The following is a 15,634-nucleotide window of genomic DNA, read 5'->3' on the forward strand; positions in this document are numbered from 1 at the left end:
GTCCAAAGAAGGAATTAAGTGGCCGAAGCTGTAGATCACCTTTTTCCCTACATTCCACTGATGGAATAGGGAGATAAAGGTTTATGTAGCCAATCACAGCCTGTACAGGGTGGGATTTGGGGGGTTCTTTGTCTGAAATGTAGAAAAGTTGTCAGAATCTTCAAGTGAATGACCCTCCTCCTGTAGGTATCCTTGCTGTCCTTTCGGGCCCACAGGCCAGGACCGGCCCCTTCTCCAGATTCTAATAAATTCTTTGTGTACATCATTTGGAGCGACTCCCCAGTAGTGGGTTTGGGGAGGTGCAATTGCCCCAAACACTACAAAAAGGGTTTGCACGAGGGTCCTTTCCCCTTTTTTATGATCTTTGCCATCCTCCCTTTTTTCTCTCCCCCTCCTCCTTCCTGCTCTCTCCTTTCCTTTTCCTCTTCTTCCTTCCTCCCCCTCCCCCCTTTCTTCTCTCTCTCCAGCATTTATTATTTACTGTATGCAAACTCTGGGGATGCGATGGAAAAGTCAACCGGTCTTTGTGGTCTTGGGGTTTTCACTCTTTTAAAGCATTAAAAAAAACTCTGCCCTTGTCAAACACCCACCCAAGTGGGGGCGGATAAAGAGGCTTGAGGACGTGGGGAAATGGCCGACTGCCTGGAGCTGGATGGTTTTACACGGACCATCCCCCCAGGAGTCCCCGGGCCTTCCCCGAGGCCCGGACTCCGCCTGGTCCCCGTTCTCTCTTGTCCCTGCTTGTCTCTCCATCTCTGGCCTCATGGACAGAGGGAGAAGCTGAGGAAGGGGCAGGGGCTCCAAACCTGGAGGCGACCCCCTGGCCCTGGGCTGGAGGGGTGGATACCTGCTCCAGTGAGGTGCTGAGAGGCTGTGGAGGGCCATGAGGGACGGTCCGGGCCCCTTCGGGGTCAGGGGTTTGCGGCTTTGGCTCCGGACCTGCCTCAGTTTCCCCGATGCCCATCACTCTGGGCACTTCCTCACCCCCCGCGGCTGGAGGTAAAACACCCTCAGTTTCCCCAGCAGCTGAGGGAGGGGCTGGGCTAACGGTCTGTCCCCTTCCCCCAGCTCCGAGAGTCCGGGGGGACTTCTGGGAGCAGGATGCACGGGCGGGGCGGGAGCTCCGGGCATCCGAGGGCCAGAGAAGGGGACGTGAGGCGCTGAGAGGGATGAGGGGAATGGGGGCGGGGGTCGTAGGTGAGCGGGGCCCTAGGGAGGAGCCACCGCCCGGACTGCCCGGCGCTTTGCCGAGGCGGGGGCGAGGCCGGGCGGCACGTGACGGGTTCTGGCGCAGGCGCTAGGCCGGCGCGTGCCCGACCGCTGTGGGGAGCGTGCGCGTGCGCGCTGCGAGGGCCGGCCGGGGAATTTGGCCCGGGTGCGCGCGGTGCTCTGTGGGAAGTTGGAGGAGCGGGCGGGCAGAGGGAGGCGCGGACTCCGGAGCCACCGCCCCCTGAGGAGCCGCAGCGGAGCCGAGAGAGGTGAGCTCCGGGGGGCAGGCGAGGGCGGCGTGGCGAGGCCTGGGCGGGCGCCGCTGTCCGGGGGGAGGGCCGCCGCCTGCGGGAAGGGGGTCCGGGCGCTCGCTGCCCCCCAGTAGCTCCCCGCCCCTTCCATCCCGGTTCCCGGCGGGGCGGGGCTCCGAGCGCCAGGTGAGCGCGAGGACGCACGAGGGCGGGGATGGGGGCACGGCCCGGGCAAAGGCGCGGCGGGCGGCTCCGAGCGGGCCCGGGACGAGGCTGCCCGTCCTCTCCTTGTTCCAGACGTGCGCCTCCCAGGCTGCCTCCGGCTGCGGGCTCCTGTGCCCAGCGCCGTGGGCCAGCTGTGTGCCCACCTCCCCCTCCTTCCTCCCTGCTCTATCCCCCTTTTGGTAACGCCTGGAGGTGGGCAGGGGCCAAGGGGCCCTTTCTCCCACATCCTGGGACCCAGAAGTTGCCACAGAGGGTCCTGAGACCCTTGCACCACTTGCTGCCCTCGTGGGTGGAAAAAGAGACTAGGGAAGCGGAACTGGGAGCTGCCCGTGCCTGTCGCCCTTGGGAGCCACTGACTCATGGAGTCCTGGCGTCAGGAGCAGCCCTTCTCTAGGATCATCCCCTGTGAAGGGGGGGAGGGGGCTGCCCCACCTCTGGATCCTGCCCCTTCCCTTGGCGCAGCTGCCCCAGCCCGATAACCTGGGGTCAGCAGGGGCAGGCCCCTCCCCCACGCCTTGGCCCATGAGGGTCCCATGAGGAGCCTGGGCCCCAGAGTGAGGCAGGCCCTGGCTGTTTGAGGGGCGCCGCCCCCCCTCAGTGCTTCTCCTGGGCTCAGTTTCCTTCTGTCTTAGAGGAAGAGTGATCAGAGGTGGTAGGCTCAGATAAATGGTGGCCTCTCACTTTAGTTGGGGGAAACTGAGGGTCATCGGCGACCCCAGGGTCATGCTTGCAGGGATGGCAAAGGTGAGAGTTGAATCTCGGTTGTCCTAAGAAACCGGGTTTCGATAAAGTGTTTGTCTTTGGGTTAAAAGAGATGCCAGATGACGGTTCTTTTTGAACGGTCTTGTTCTTGGCCTCGTTAATAAAATGATTAAATTGCTGAAAGAAAAAATATGGTATAATGAGAGGGTTTGACCGGGGTCTCTGGGGTCCCTTCCATTCCTCCCTCCCTCCCTCCTTTCCTTCCTTGGCAATTGGGGTTAAATGACTTGGCCAGGGTCACACAGCTAGAACATGTTAAGTGTCTGGGGTCATATTTGAACTCGGGTCTTCCTGACTTGAGGGCTGGTACTCTCTATTCACTGCGCCCCCTAGCTGCCCCCAGTCCCTTCCATTTCTAAAGCTCTCGGCTGTGCTCATTGCCTGGGCCAATAATGTCATTTCAGCGTGTCCCCTCTGGCTACAAACAAGCTTGGGTCTCCCCAGGCCTGTGTCCAGCCCCCCACCCATTCTGTCCTCAGCTCCTGCCTCTGCTGAGAAGCAGATCTCCCCCAAAGCCGCCGCCCGCCGCTCTGCACACAGCCAGTGCCTAATAAGTGTTTGGGGAGCAGCGCTGGCACGGGCGCCCACGGAAAGCCCGGGCCCGCAGGGGCTCGGCACAGCCGGGCGTGGTGGAAGCGCCGAGGACGCCTTACCTTCCTCCCCTGGCCGCCCTTTGTGCCAGTCAGCTGTTGTCTCAATCTTCCCTTATCAAGATGTGGCCTGGACACACCCACGTCCACATTCTGCCGCTGACCAGATCCAATTTCTCTTTAAAAACAATTTTGTCGCCAGCCTCTCTGTTTACATCAGCACCTCCATTTCCGAGCGTACCCTTCCCCCCTTCTCAGATTCTTATTGTTCGGTCACGTCTGTGCCCCCATTTGGTGTTTTCTGGGCAGAGATGCTAGAAGGGTTGGCTCATTTTACAGATGAGGAAACTGAGGCAGACTAGGCGAAGTGACCTGCGACTAATCATATAGCTAGTGGGGATCTGAGGCTGGATTTGAACTCCTGGCTTCCTGACTCTACATCTGGTGCTCTGTCCACTATACCACCAGCTGCCTGAGACTCAGACCTCACAGCAAAGCATCAAAAGGAGGGAGTGGAATCCACGCTACCTAGTGCGACAAGGTGTGCAGGGCCCCCGGGTGGGGCTGGGGAGTTGGAGAAAGAAAGCTGATTTTTAGGGACAGAAAAGAATGACAAGAAAATTTAGAAAAGTTTGTCTGTTTGTTTGGTTTTCTTGGTAGGGCTACTGCAGTGTTTCACCATTTTCTTCCCCGGGTCATTTTACAGATGAGGAAACTGAGGCAGACAGGGTGAAGTGACTTGTTCAGAATCACATGGGCTATATCCCTTGGCTCCTTTTCCCTAATTCTCATTCCTATAGAGCCTGGGAGGAAGGAGCCTCCAGGCCTACAGGGTAGATCCTTCCTGGGTCACAATCCTTTCTTTAGCACCTGGACATGTGGTGTCCGGCGTGGATGGGCATAAGGAGGTGCCAGCACCCCGGGCTGGTTCATCTGACCTCTTCATGGCTCTCAGCAGTAGCTGTACATCTCATTGAGCCCTTCTTGTTCTGTCCACTGGGGCAAAGAAACAAAAGACCAGAGTCTCGATGAACTGGGACCACAGCATCCTTCTCTCCCTGTTACATCCCTCTACATCCCTCAGAAAGAAAAGGAAGAGAAGCTGTTTGCCCAAGCTGGGTTGCTTCTTGGTAGTGGTCTCCTCTCTGTGTACCCGGTGATCCACTATCTCTCACCATCCACTCCAGGATTTCCCAGGAGAATCACTGGCTCACTGGCTCGGTGTTTTCCCTTTTTTGAAAATTGGAGCATTTGACCCCCAGTCTAGAGGCCCTGCCTCTTTTCCTCCGGGGTCTTTTCAGTAGCGTGGTAGTGTTTTGCCATCACATTGGCTCCATTTTCAATAGTCCAGGGTATGATTCATCCAGGCCAGGGGATATGACTTTAATAATCAGGCATTTTACAAGTGAGTCACTGAGGACAGCACAAAGACAAAAAGGAAAATAGTCCCTTTTCTGAAGAAATGTTATTTTTTTTAAATCCCTAATTAAAAACCTTTTTTGCAGTTGCATGAAAAAGTTTTTAATATTTGGTTTGAAGTTTTTGAGTTCCAAATTCTCTCCCTCCTTCATCCTCTCTCTACCTTCCTGAGAGGGGGAGCCATCCAATGTAGATTATATGTGTGCCATCATGCAGAACAGGTTGTGAAAGAAAATGCAGACCAAAAAAAACATGAAAAATGAAAAATTGCACGTTTCAACCTGCATTGAGATTTTCTCAATTCTTCCTAAGGAGGTGGATGGCTATTTTTCACCATGAGTTCTTTGGAATTTTCATTGCGTTGCAAACTTAATTCATTCATGGTTGATCACTTGTCGATCATGCCCATATATAACCCGATGATACAGTGTTTAACATTGTCCTGGGCTAATGATACAGTGTATAACATTCTCCTGGGCTGATACAGTGTGTAACATTGTCCTGGGCAGATACAGTGTATAAAACACTCTTCTGTGCCGATACATTGTATAAAACACTCTTCTGTGCTGATACAGTGTATAACATCGTCCTGGGATGATACAGAGTATAACACCCCTGGGCCAATACAGTATATAACACCCTTCTGTGCCGATACAGTGTATAACATTGTCCCAGGATGATACAGTGTAACACTCTTGGGCCCATATAATATATGACATTCTCCTGGACCAATAAGGTGTGTACCATTCTCCCAGGCCGATGATATAATGTATAACACTCTCCTGGTTCTGCTCACTTCAGTTCATCATGCAAGTCCTTCCATCACAGCAATCTGCCACGGCTTGTTCAGCTGTTTCCCAATTGGTGGACATCCCCTCAATTTCCAGTTGTTTGTTACCAAAAAGAGCTTCTGTAAATGTTTTTATACAAGTAGGTCCTTTTCCTTTGTTGGGTTCTCTTTAGGATACAGACCTAGAAGTGGTGTTGATGGGTCAAAGGTCATGCACAGTGCCAAACTCTCCTTTGCACACCGTTTCAAATTGCTTTCCACAAAGGTTGAAGCTAGAGATTCTAAGAGTTAGGGGGGAAGAGTCATAGACGGGGAGGCTTGTTTAACTGCACAGTCAATTGTGTGTTGGGGAGTATTGTGTAATGGGTCTGGGAAAGTAGGTGGAGGCCAAATGGGAGAGGTTAGGCCCTGGAATGATAGGGAGACTTTGTGTGTCTGAGCGACAGGACCAGACTTAGCTTTAGGAGAATCACTTGGGGGGCTATGTGGGGGAGGCCTTGGAGAGCTTAGAGGGCCGAAGACACGGGAGGAAGCGGGAGGTGGAGAGGGTGTGGGAGCATGGACTCAGGCATTTTGTGGGTTTGCTTGCTGTCTCCCCCTTTAAATTATAAGCTCCTTGAGGGGAGGGAGTGTGGCTTTTGTATCCCCAGGGCTTTGCAGTAGCCCAGATCCTAGCATAGAAGGTCCTTCATAAATCTTGATTAATGAATGAATGAATGTACTTTGGGCTGAGTCCCAGCCGGGTGCTGGGATACTAGAGAAAGGAAGCCTCAGCCTCGGCTTGCGGGGAATTTAGAGTCTCCTGAGAAAGCAGAGTTTGGTTGATGGATGTTGGAGGTGAGTGAGTGAGGAGGAAAGGACAGAGCTGAGATTGTTGATGTGGAAGGCTGAGGGATGGCAGTGCCAGTTAAATGAAGTGGTAGAAAAGGCGCCATCACAGAAGTGATGAAGAAAGGGGAGCTGGACGCCACCTGACTGAGGAAGAACTGGCCAGCCGTGGGTACCACTGGGACCATTACAGTGTCCAAAAGAAACAAAGGGGGTGGCACTGGAGGGTTCTCTTATTGAGATCACAGCCCATCCGACTCTGTGAAGGAAGAGGAGATGGCAGTCTGGGCTGGGGGAGAGTACTAGGGTTTGAGCTGGGGTGAAGCATCACAAATCCTGAGAGCATCCAAGACGGTGAAAGGCCTCATGTAATTCTCTCTAAATTGTAATCTTTTTGGGGAGCAGGTTTCTTGGGGGGGCTTCTGGGGGCAACCTTCCTTTCAGTTCAATAATTACCCCAAACGCAGCCAGGGATTAAGGTCCAAATCTTTTATTGTCTCTTTCCAAGTCTTATCTCCTTTCTGGGGGCCCTGTTAGCTTTCTTAGAGGCCTCTCTCTCCTTGGTTCCGAGAGCTTGAGCTCCCCGCCTGCCTTCTCTGGCTTCTGAATCTCCCCAACTGAATCCTGGCTGAGACTCCAAGAGCTTCTAGTTGGCGTGTCCTTTCTGGCCCTGAGAGCTTCTTGCTTATATGCCCCACACTGAGTACACACCACTCCTTATATCACTAGGAAACCATTCTTTGTTGTAGGATTAAATCAGTGCTAAACTAGATTTGACCATTATCTCCTCAATTCCACTTAGTGTCTTGTTTCAAGTTCTGGCCCCAAACATCTCCTTGTAGGATTAAATCGATCCTACTGAGCCTTGCTAAGTTAGGTAACTATTGTCTCTATCAATCCCACTGACTTAGTACCTTGTTTCAAGTTCTGGCCCCTAACAGCCTCAGGTTCACATCCTAGGAGCATTTTCTCCCAGAGAAGAGGTTTTTGTGGGGACAGAGGTGGCTTCATGTTCTTCTGAGGCCGTCATCGTGGGCAAGAGGGCTTAGACTTGGTCATCTTAGTGCCTGAGGACAGAATTAGGAGGGAGAGACAGAACTTCCAGAGAGGCAGATCTGGGCTCCCTTTGAGGAAAAACTCCCTGGCCGGAGAAGGTGGCCACGAGGGGAGGGGGTTGCTGGGGGAAGTGGGCAATTCTTTACTGGAGATTTTTCAATCCAAGGCTGGTGGTCAGGTGGAGCCGGGCCCCAGAGACTGCGGCTCTGGCCCTTTTGAGGCACAAAAGCACCATTTAGATGTCACTGTGTGGCCCTTCCTTCCCCGTGCAGCTTCTAACTTGGCCTTAATTTCCATGGACCCCCAGAGATAGGAGCACACCTTTGGGATCCTGGAATGGCGGGAATTTGGGCAGGATTGGACCCCAGCAGGAACAGGCTAATAAACGGTGAGCGTCATGGATCCGCCTTCAATTGCCACAAAACTGGTTCCCTAAAACCAGTTGGCATCCCTTCCCTGTACCGGACGTAGAGCAGAAGCACATGGGCCAGACAAGCCAGCGTCCCTCAGTCCCCCACCTTGACCACTGTCTGCCCTCCTGGAGTTCACTGCCCTCGGCCTTCACCCTGGGAGGCCCCCCTGCCACTGCTGCTGGAGATTCATAGAAGGGCAGGGGCGGGAAGAGCCGTTCCATACAGATGTCCATATTATTAAGCCCCTCCTGTATGCTGGGCACTAGGCTAAATGCCTAACAGACAGGCTCACACCAGCCTGGGAGATCCCGTGATAAATGCTACGCCCATTTTACACATGAGGCAGCTGAGGCAGACAGAGGAACTGGCTGTTTCAGGGACCCGGTTAGGAAGTATCTGAGGCTGCTTTTGACCTCGGCGCCTCTGGGTCTAGGCTCGTGTTTTACACGCTAGTCCTTGGTGCAGTCGGATGGGTCAGCATCAGGAGCTGGCGGGACTTTGACCAGTGGACTTGCTGCTCCAGAGAGGCCTGCCGTGAGGGCCGTGGGCCCGTCCCCTGACCTGCCGCTGAAATCTCGATATGTCGTCTCCCCCAGCAGCCTGTGGGCTCCTGGAAGGCAGGCCGGTCTGGCTTTTCTGTTTGTCTGCTCGGAAAGGTGCTGAATAAATGCCTCGTTCGTTCTGTCGTTCGTTCAGTCAGGGCGACGAGGGGCAGGAGGGTGTTGTAGAAAGGACACAAGTCTTGGGTACCGAGGAAGGCATCTCGGGGTGGTTTGGTTTGCCACTTCCTCCCCCCCCCCCCCCAGAGCTGCAGGCCCCGCAGGTAGGCCCTGACTCCCCCACAGTACCAGCTGTTCTGTAACTATGGGTCAGCCCCTTTCTCCCTTTGTTCCCTTGTTTGCCACTGAGGGCTTTGTCTTCCTCTGTCTGCGGGCAGTGATAAATGTCTGTTATGTGCCAGGCCCTGGCTGAGGCTCCGGGGTCACCAAGTCATAGTGAGATAATGGCAGCCTTCTGCAAGCTTTTGTCCTTGGGTCGGGCGGGGTGGGGGTGGGGAATAAGCGTATATCCAGACTATAAATACAGGCGGTGTACAAAATAAACCCCGAGCCATTTGTGGATGAGCCCTAAGCAGCAGCAGCCTGGGATATCAGCAAAGATGCACATTTCTAAGCAGGACCAGGAGTAAAAACATCATTGAGAAATCATGTGGCTGGAAAAAGAAGATGGGAGGGGATGATAAGGGAATGGGTGATGGGAGGGGTGGCCGACGTGTTCCAGCGTGTTCTGGAGACATGGAAGGAGGCCTTCAGCATGTGGGCGGACCCTTGCTGCTGAACAGGATGGGGGAAGGGCATAGACACATCCCCCAGGACAGGCCTTGTTGGAAGAACCCAAATCAGTGAACACAGAGATTCCCTGGAGCCTTTGGGTACAGCTTAAAAAGGGCATCGCCAAGTGTCGAATGCTTTGGAAATCCACTTGGTTTGGTCTCATTGAAAGGGGAACAAATAGAAGATGCAACTGGACAAACCAGTTTGGGAAAGTACGTTTTCTTTCTTCTGAAAGATAATCAGTTGAGCCCAAACACAGGTTACTGTTGTTCTAAGAAATGCATATTTAGCCCCCGGCATTATTATCTTGTCACATCCCCTTTTTGTAAAGAATGATGAGCTTGGGATCCATCGACATCGAAATTAACGGGAAGTCAGACAATTCTGTGTGAATATGGCATATCCACAGAACATTTAAAGGGTCATATAACAAATGGGAGTTAGTGTTCAGTGACTGTAATATTAAACGTTGGCCACGTGCGAGAAGGAGAGCTAGGCACGGGATGCCAAATCGTGCCAGGTCGGCAGCCTCCTTATGCTTCCTTCTTAACTTAGCAGCCCTCCACTGTGATCGGCTCACACCTAGGGTTCAGGTCACAGTCTCTGCTGCTGACGCAGCTGGGGGAGGGAAGAATGGCCTCTGGAAGGGGACGTCGGGGTTCTCGGCAGGTATAAATTAGGTGGTTTGTGGCTAAGGGAATTGGCAGACAGACAGAATTTCTTGTTCTTCCAAGCACTTCTGTCATCTCACACTTGATCTGTATTTGTTATCTGAGTGCCTGTTTTATGGGTCTAATTGGCCCATAAGCTCTTCCCCACTTGAGTTTTCCTTTTGTTTGAATCCCTTGAGTTCCTCTCCTGGCCTTGGCCAGGGTTCCATATTGAAGTGATGTTTTAGGAACATTGGTTGACTAACCCTGGACTGGGCTTGCTCACCCCCAAGGTTGCTTTAGGTACCTCTTGTCTCGTAATGGTTATTCTTCCCACCAGCTCCTCTGGGGAAGGAATTGACAAAAACCAACCAACTTATCTGATGGTACATGCACTATTCCAAACCCATCAGCCCTCACTTCTGCAGTGAAGGATGTTTCTCCGCTTGGTCTTGCTTTAGCTGGCTGTGCCTGATACTTTTGCTTAGCCAGTTGGAGAACGGCCTTTGCTATATCCCATTTAGTGGTGTGAACTTGAACACATTTCTTTTATTTCCTAGACTTAGTTTTCTTTCCTCTTGGATGGGCCTGATAATCTATGTCTCTTCACTGGCTGTTGTGAACATTGTCTTTTCTGAATCCTAAACTCTGTAGCATTGTTATCCTAATTACTTTAAGGCCTCTGACTACTCAGAATTGACACAGAGTCAGCCTTTGGAATCATTCCTTCCCTCCCTCCCTTCTTCCCTTCTTTCCTTCCTCCTCCTTTTCTCCCTTCCTCCCTCCCTCCCTCCCTCTCTTCCTCTCTTCCTTTCTCCTTTCCTTCCTCCATTACTCTCTTTCTCCCTCCCTCCCTTCCTTCCTTCCTTCCTTCCTTCTTTCTTTCCTTCCTTCCTTCTATCCATCCATCCATCCATCCATCCTTCCTTTCTATTTCCTTTTTTAAAATTTCTACAAATCATGTTGTAAAAGAAGAATAAGAAAAAATAAGGAATATGGAAGAAAAAACCAACAACAAAAGTAGAAATAATCTACTTTGATCTGCATCAATACTCCATAATTCTTTCTCTAGATATACTCAGCATTTTTCATCCTGAGTCTTTTAGAATTGTCTTAGATTCTTAAGAGTACTGAGGAGAGCAAGCCAATCAAAGGTGATTGGCCATAGGATGTTGCTGCTCCTATGTACAGTGTTTTCCTGGTTCTGTTCACTTCACTTTGCATCAGTTCATGTAAATCTTCCCAGATTTTTCTGAAGTCCACCTGCTCATCATTTCTTATAGAGTAATAGTATTTTATTATGTTCATACATGTTGAGCCATTCCCCAATTTCCGGTGCTTGTCCCAATTTTTTATGATCTTTTTGGGATACAGACCTGGCAGAGGTATTGCTGGGTCAAGGGGCTGCACAATTTTGGGCATAGTTTTTGGAGTGATTTTCGAAAATGTCTTCTCCTTCCCTCCCCCATTCTTTGCTCCCTTGAAATACTTTCTGTTGGGGCCATCCTCGGACATTTTCCATAATTGGTTTTGATTTGTGGTAGATGACATTAGGAAAATCCCACACTGGCCCTGAGAAGTTTACTTCTTGTATCCTGAAGGAAATGACCCATGTTCCTTCCTCCCTGATTTATTGGATGGGCTAGTTCAGAATAGTGGGTGATATGATGACAAGCTGCAGCCTTTGTGTTTGCGTAAGTGGGAGCTGTAATTAGCGTTGGGTTTTCTTCTCCAGAGGCCAATCAGATGATGAGTTAAGATAAGATTCCCTTGAGGGGAGGGGCCGTGGCAGTTTAGCACGTGTGGTAGCAGCTGAAGAGAAAACCCTGCATGTCATCCTGATGGCATGTGGAGTGCGTGGAAAACACTCATAAAAAACCCCTTTTGGCTCTAAAATGTGGAATTGTAAATGAATTCTTGCCTTGTGCCCTACTTGGAAGCGCCCCCTTGTTGTGGGAGTGACCCTGAAGGCTAGGCCGGTGGAGTGCCAGCCCCGCTGGTTCTACCAAGCCGGACCTGGCCGCGCCAGGCGGTCACCTACAGAGCAGCTCGGCCAGGGTGGAAGGGCTCCTCCCCCCACAAGACCCCACCTCGGCAGGTGGCCACATGGACTTGGGAGCGGGGCCTCCCAAGGGTCACAGGGCCTGGGAGCTGGGAGGATGCAAGAAGCAGGTGGAGAGCGCCCAGTGCTGCTGGAGGCCCCCGTTCTTTGGTTCCCCTCACCATGTGTCAGGTGTGTCTGGGTGCATTTGGGGATAGTCTCCAGGTGAGGTTTTCAGCAGTGGGAGCCGATCCCGGGAACGTGTCCCCCTGCTCACCGTCCTTCCCCCAGTCAGAGCCTTTCCCAACTGCCCTCACACGTCGCCCCTAATGCACTGACCCCGGTGTGTCCGCACGTTTCACATTCGAGCACCAGTGTCTGTTGGACTGTAAGCTTCAGGAAGGCAGGAGTCGTGCATTATCGAAAGGCGGTGACTTTCCAGTAGAGTGTTCCATATACACGGGGGGTTTAATAAATCATGGTTGAGGCCTTGAGTGAATACCATTCGAGGGAGATCTGCTTTTTCTTCTTTTTATCAGTGACGCGGTGGAGCTTAGGGGATAGGGGGCTGGCTTTGGAAACGGGACCCCAGAGTCTGAGTACTGCGAGTACTGAGGTGGCTGCTGAGCAATATGGCCCTGAACAGCTTCCTAAGACTAAGAGCTCTGGATCTGCACAGGGGGAAGGCGTTTTCACGCAGGGTGTTTTCTTCACAAATGAAATCATCCTTCCCCTTCACAAAAAGTTCCCACCTGATAAGTCCTGCGACATTTTTATTTAGCCCACGGCCTCTCTTCTCTCTGGAAAACAGATGCTATTTTGTTTTCCATCAGAATGAGGGCGCTGAACGCGGTGGCGCCCCATGACTAGGGTGCGGGCTTCGGGCACGATGGGATTGGTTGTCACCGCCACCAGCCATTCTCGCTTTTAGTCCGGCTTTGCAGGGGACTGATAACAGAGCCCAGGGGGAGGCTTCTGGTCCGAGAAGGTTGCACGGGTGGTTCAGCCAACTGGGTCACCGAATGAGGTGAATTTTTTCGTGATTGTTTCATATCGGGAAGGGTGTGACAATGCGTAATGAGAAACTGGGCCAGGAGCCAAATAACTTTACCACCTGAAATGTGAGGTAATTCCTTAGAAATACCATTCCTGGAGCTTTTCCTATCCGGTACTTTGTGAAACTGGATATGTAGGAAAACAAAGATGGGTAGCTGTGTGTAAAGCTGCCATGTGGGGGCCGTTTTGGCTCCTGGGCCCTCTCGACACCTGGAATCTGGAGAAGGCGAATCCCTCCTTTCGATACATATGCACATAGATTTCCTTTGGCTTTTTTTGTCTTCCTGCCTCACCCTTGTTCTGTTTCAAATTTTCAGTCACCACATGTTTTCTGGGGTCCTCAGAACTGAACATGAGTCCTTACTTATCTCACCAATAAGTGATTCCTTATTCCTTTTGCCCTCCAGAAATTCTGTGGGGATTGATCACCATTCATCCAAAGGTCTTTCATCATATCCTTTTTTTTTTTTTTTTAAATTATAGCTTTTCATTTATAAGATATATGCATGGGTAATTTTACTGCATTGACAATTGCTTTTTTTTCCTTTTTGTTCCAATTTTTCCCCTCCTTCCTCCCACCCCCTCCCCTAGATGGCAGGTTGACCAATACATGTCTCAAATATGTTAAAATGTAAGTTAAATACAATATAAACATACATGTCCTAACAGTTATTTTGTTGTACTAAAAGAATCAGGCTTTGAAATAGTGTACCATTAGCCTGGGAAGGAAATCCAAAATGCAGGAGGACAAAAATAGAGGATTGGGAATTCTATGCAATGGTTCATAGCCATCTCCCAGAGTTCTTTCGCTGGGTGTTGCTGGTTCAGTTCATTACTGCTCTATTGGAACTGATTTGGTTCATCTCATTGTTGAAGAGGGCCACGTCCATCAGAATTGATCATCATATAGTATTGTTGTTGAAGTAAATAATGATCTCCTGGTCCTGCTCATTTCCCTCAGCATCAGTTCCTGTCAGTCTCTCCAGGCCTCTCTGAAATCATCCTGTTGTACCATATGCTTTTAGAAGTCTAAGGTGTATGTCCTGACCCTTGGCACCTGATAAATGCCCAGCCAATTGAATCTCATCTCCTCCAAGCCAATGAGCGTTTATTCCTTATTGATTGTGTGATTTCTTCGAGGTTCTGGGGGTCCAAAGGTAGAAAGGAAGCAGCTGAGCCTTGAAGGGCCTACTGAGACACAGTCAGCCCTTGCCCTCACAGTGTAATAGAAAGTAAGACATAAGCCCAGGCTGCTGTTAGGTGGGAATTGTCCGTATTATCTCTGGATAAAGGCTAAGAAAGATCCAAACAACTGCCAGTTGGTGATCACTGTCTGCCTGGCTGCTGGCTGCTGATGGGCCAGGCTTCCTGCCCTCCCAGCCCAACTCTGCTCCGTCCTCCCGGCAGCCTTACCTCAATAGGGAACTTCTTTCCTTGACCCCCTTCCAGCATGGAACGTCTCTCCTTGGCCCTCCTGATTGCAGCCTGGTGCCATTTCTAGTGTTGGACACGCTGGGCAAAGATTGCACCCGTGTGCCAGCTCGCCTTTCTCTACTGTTTCCTGAGAGCCTGGGTGAGGACAAACCTGTATTAGGGCATTTCTACCCCTAGCATTTAGCACACTTTCTGGCACGTAGTAAGTGCTTCACAAATGCTATCTGTGTGAACCTATGTGAGGTTTGGGCCACTTCCCAGGTCCCCTGCAATGGCACATCCTTCCCAGACAGATTTATTTTGAAGCAAGAACGCTAGAGAGGTCCTAGTCCAGCTTCCTCCTGAGGAAACCGAGAGCTAGAGAGAAGGGAGTTGTCCAGCTCTGCTGGCTTGGGAAGCCAACTCTTTCCCGATGCTTGATACCCCAGGGAATGACCTTCTGCTTTGAAAATGAGGACTCCATCCCAGGATATTTGTCATGAGAGATCTTCATGTACCCACGATCGAGGTGATTCACCGAGCTTTGCCCGAGCCCAGGAAGCTCGATTAATTGCAGGAAGCTGGGCTCCTCATTGGATGAGACCAGGTGGGAGGCTGTGTCATCCCTTAGTTCAGGAAGTCTCTCTCACAGGGACCGGGAATAGGAATGATGGCCCCCTTCTCCCTCCCCAGCCTTACCCCAGTCATATGATCTCCATATCCAGGGATTTTCCCACTTTGTTTATTGGGTGGGCGGGCGGCTTGTCGCCCTCGGTTGCCTTGGCTTTGTGAACTTCTGGTGGCTTGCTTAGGAGCGCTCCCCTAGACTCGGTTCTTGGCCATCTCAGGGCTCTTGCCTTTTGATCATCTGCAGTCTCCCCGCTAACGTCCTGGGTTGGGAAGAGCAGAGGACGGAGGCGATTGCCCCGTGCTTGTCTGCAAAGCTCCTTCCCTCTCCTCAAGGAATCGCTGGTTCCCTCCAGGTTCCCTCCCTGTGTTGTACCAGCGGGTGGTCTCGCATCCTCTCCTGGAGACCCTGGTTTGGACCAGGAAAGCTCTGCCTCCCGTTTAGTCCTGGTGCATCGAACTAATGCGCCTGCCCAGGGATCTGATTGTCAGGCAGTGCGGAGCCTCTCCTCTCCTCACCCCTGCTTCCTTTCCCCTTCCCCCTTATTTGCCCTTTCTCCGGCTGAACAAGCAAGAAAGCAACAGGAGGCTGGAGGTCTCCTTGAGGAGGTGCAGGCCTGAAACTTGGAAAGGCCGTCAAGCATGTAATGAATAATTTAAAAGCACTTAGTGCGTGTTAGGCCTTGTGCTTGGCGCTGGGGGAGAAGGAGCGAACCTCTAGCTGGCAGATGAGATGGAGGCACATACTTACCATACAAATTGGAGTGAGGCAAAAGGCCACGTGGGGGTCGGAGGTCCTGCCTCCCCTTCCTTTTTGCCATCTACCCTCCCTTGAGTGGGGCCAGTTGTTGGGGATATTGTGGAGGAAATTTGTGTTGGGTGTGGACAGAATGGGGCTGGAGCTGGGGGGAGGTCTTCAAGGTTCTCCTAAATCCACAAAAACTATGGTGGGGGGAAAGGATCCCCCTCT

General features: G+C 51.6%; 1 protein-coding gene across 2 annotated transcripts in view; it reads left to right on the forward strand.

Moving 5' to 3' along the window:
• The first annotated feature begins 1,365 nt into the window (after positions 1-1,365).
• LOC127545738 (septin-2) overlaps positions 1,366-15,634 on the forward strand; it is a 108,703-nt gene continuing 94,434 nt past the window's right edge. Inside the window, exon 1 of one of the 2 annotated variants that reach the window (XM_051973207.1) lies at positions 1,366-1,478. The gene's annotated coding sequence lies outside the window, so the exon portion shown is untranslated. The remainder of the gene's footprint in view (positions 1,479-15,634) is intronic. The other variant, XM_051973206.1, reaches the window with a different exon arrangement.

The sequence above is a fragment of the Antechinus flavipes genome, chromosome 1 (assembly GCF_016432865.1).
Source record: "Antechinus flavipes isolate AdamAnt ecotype Samford, QLD, Australia chromosome 1, AdamAnt_v2, whole genome shotgun sequence".
In the NCBI taxonomy this organism is placed as follows: domain Eukaryota; kingdom Metazoa; phylum Chordata; class Mammalia; order Dasyuromorphia; family Dasyuridae; genus Antechinus; species Antechinus flavipes.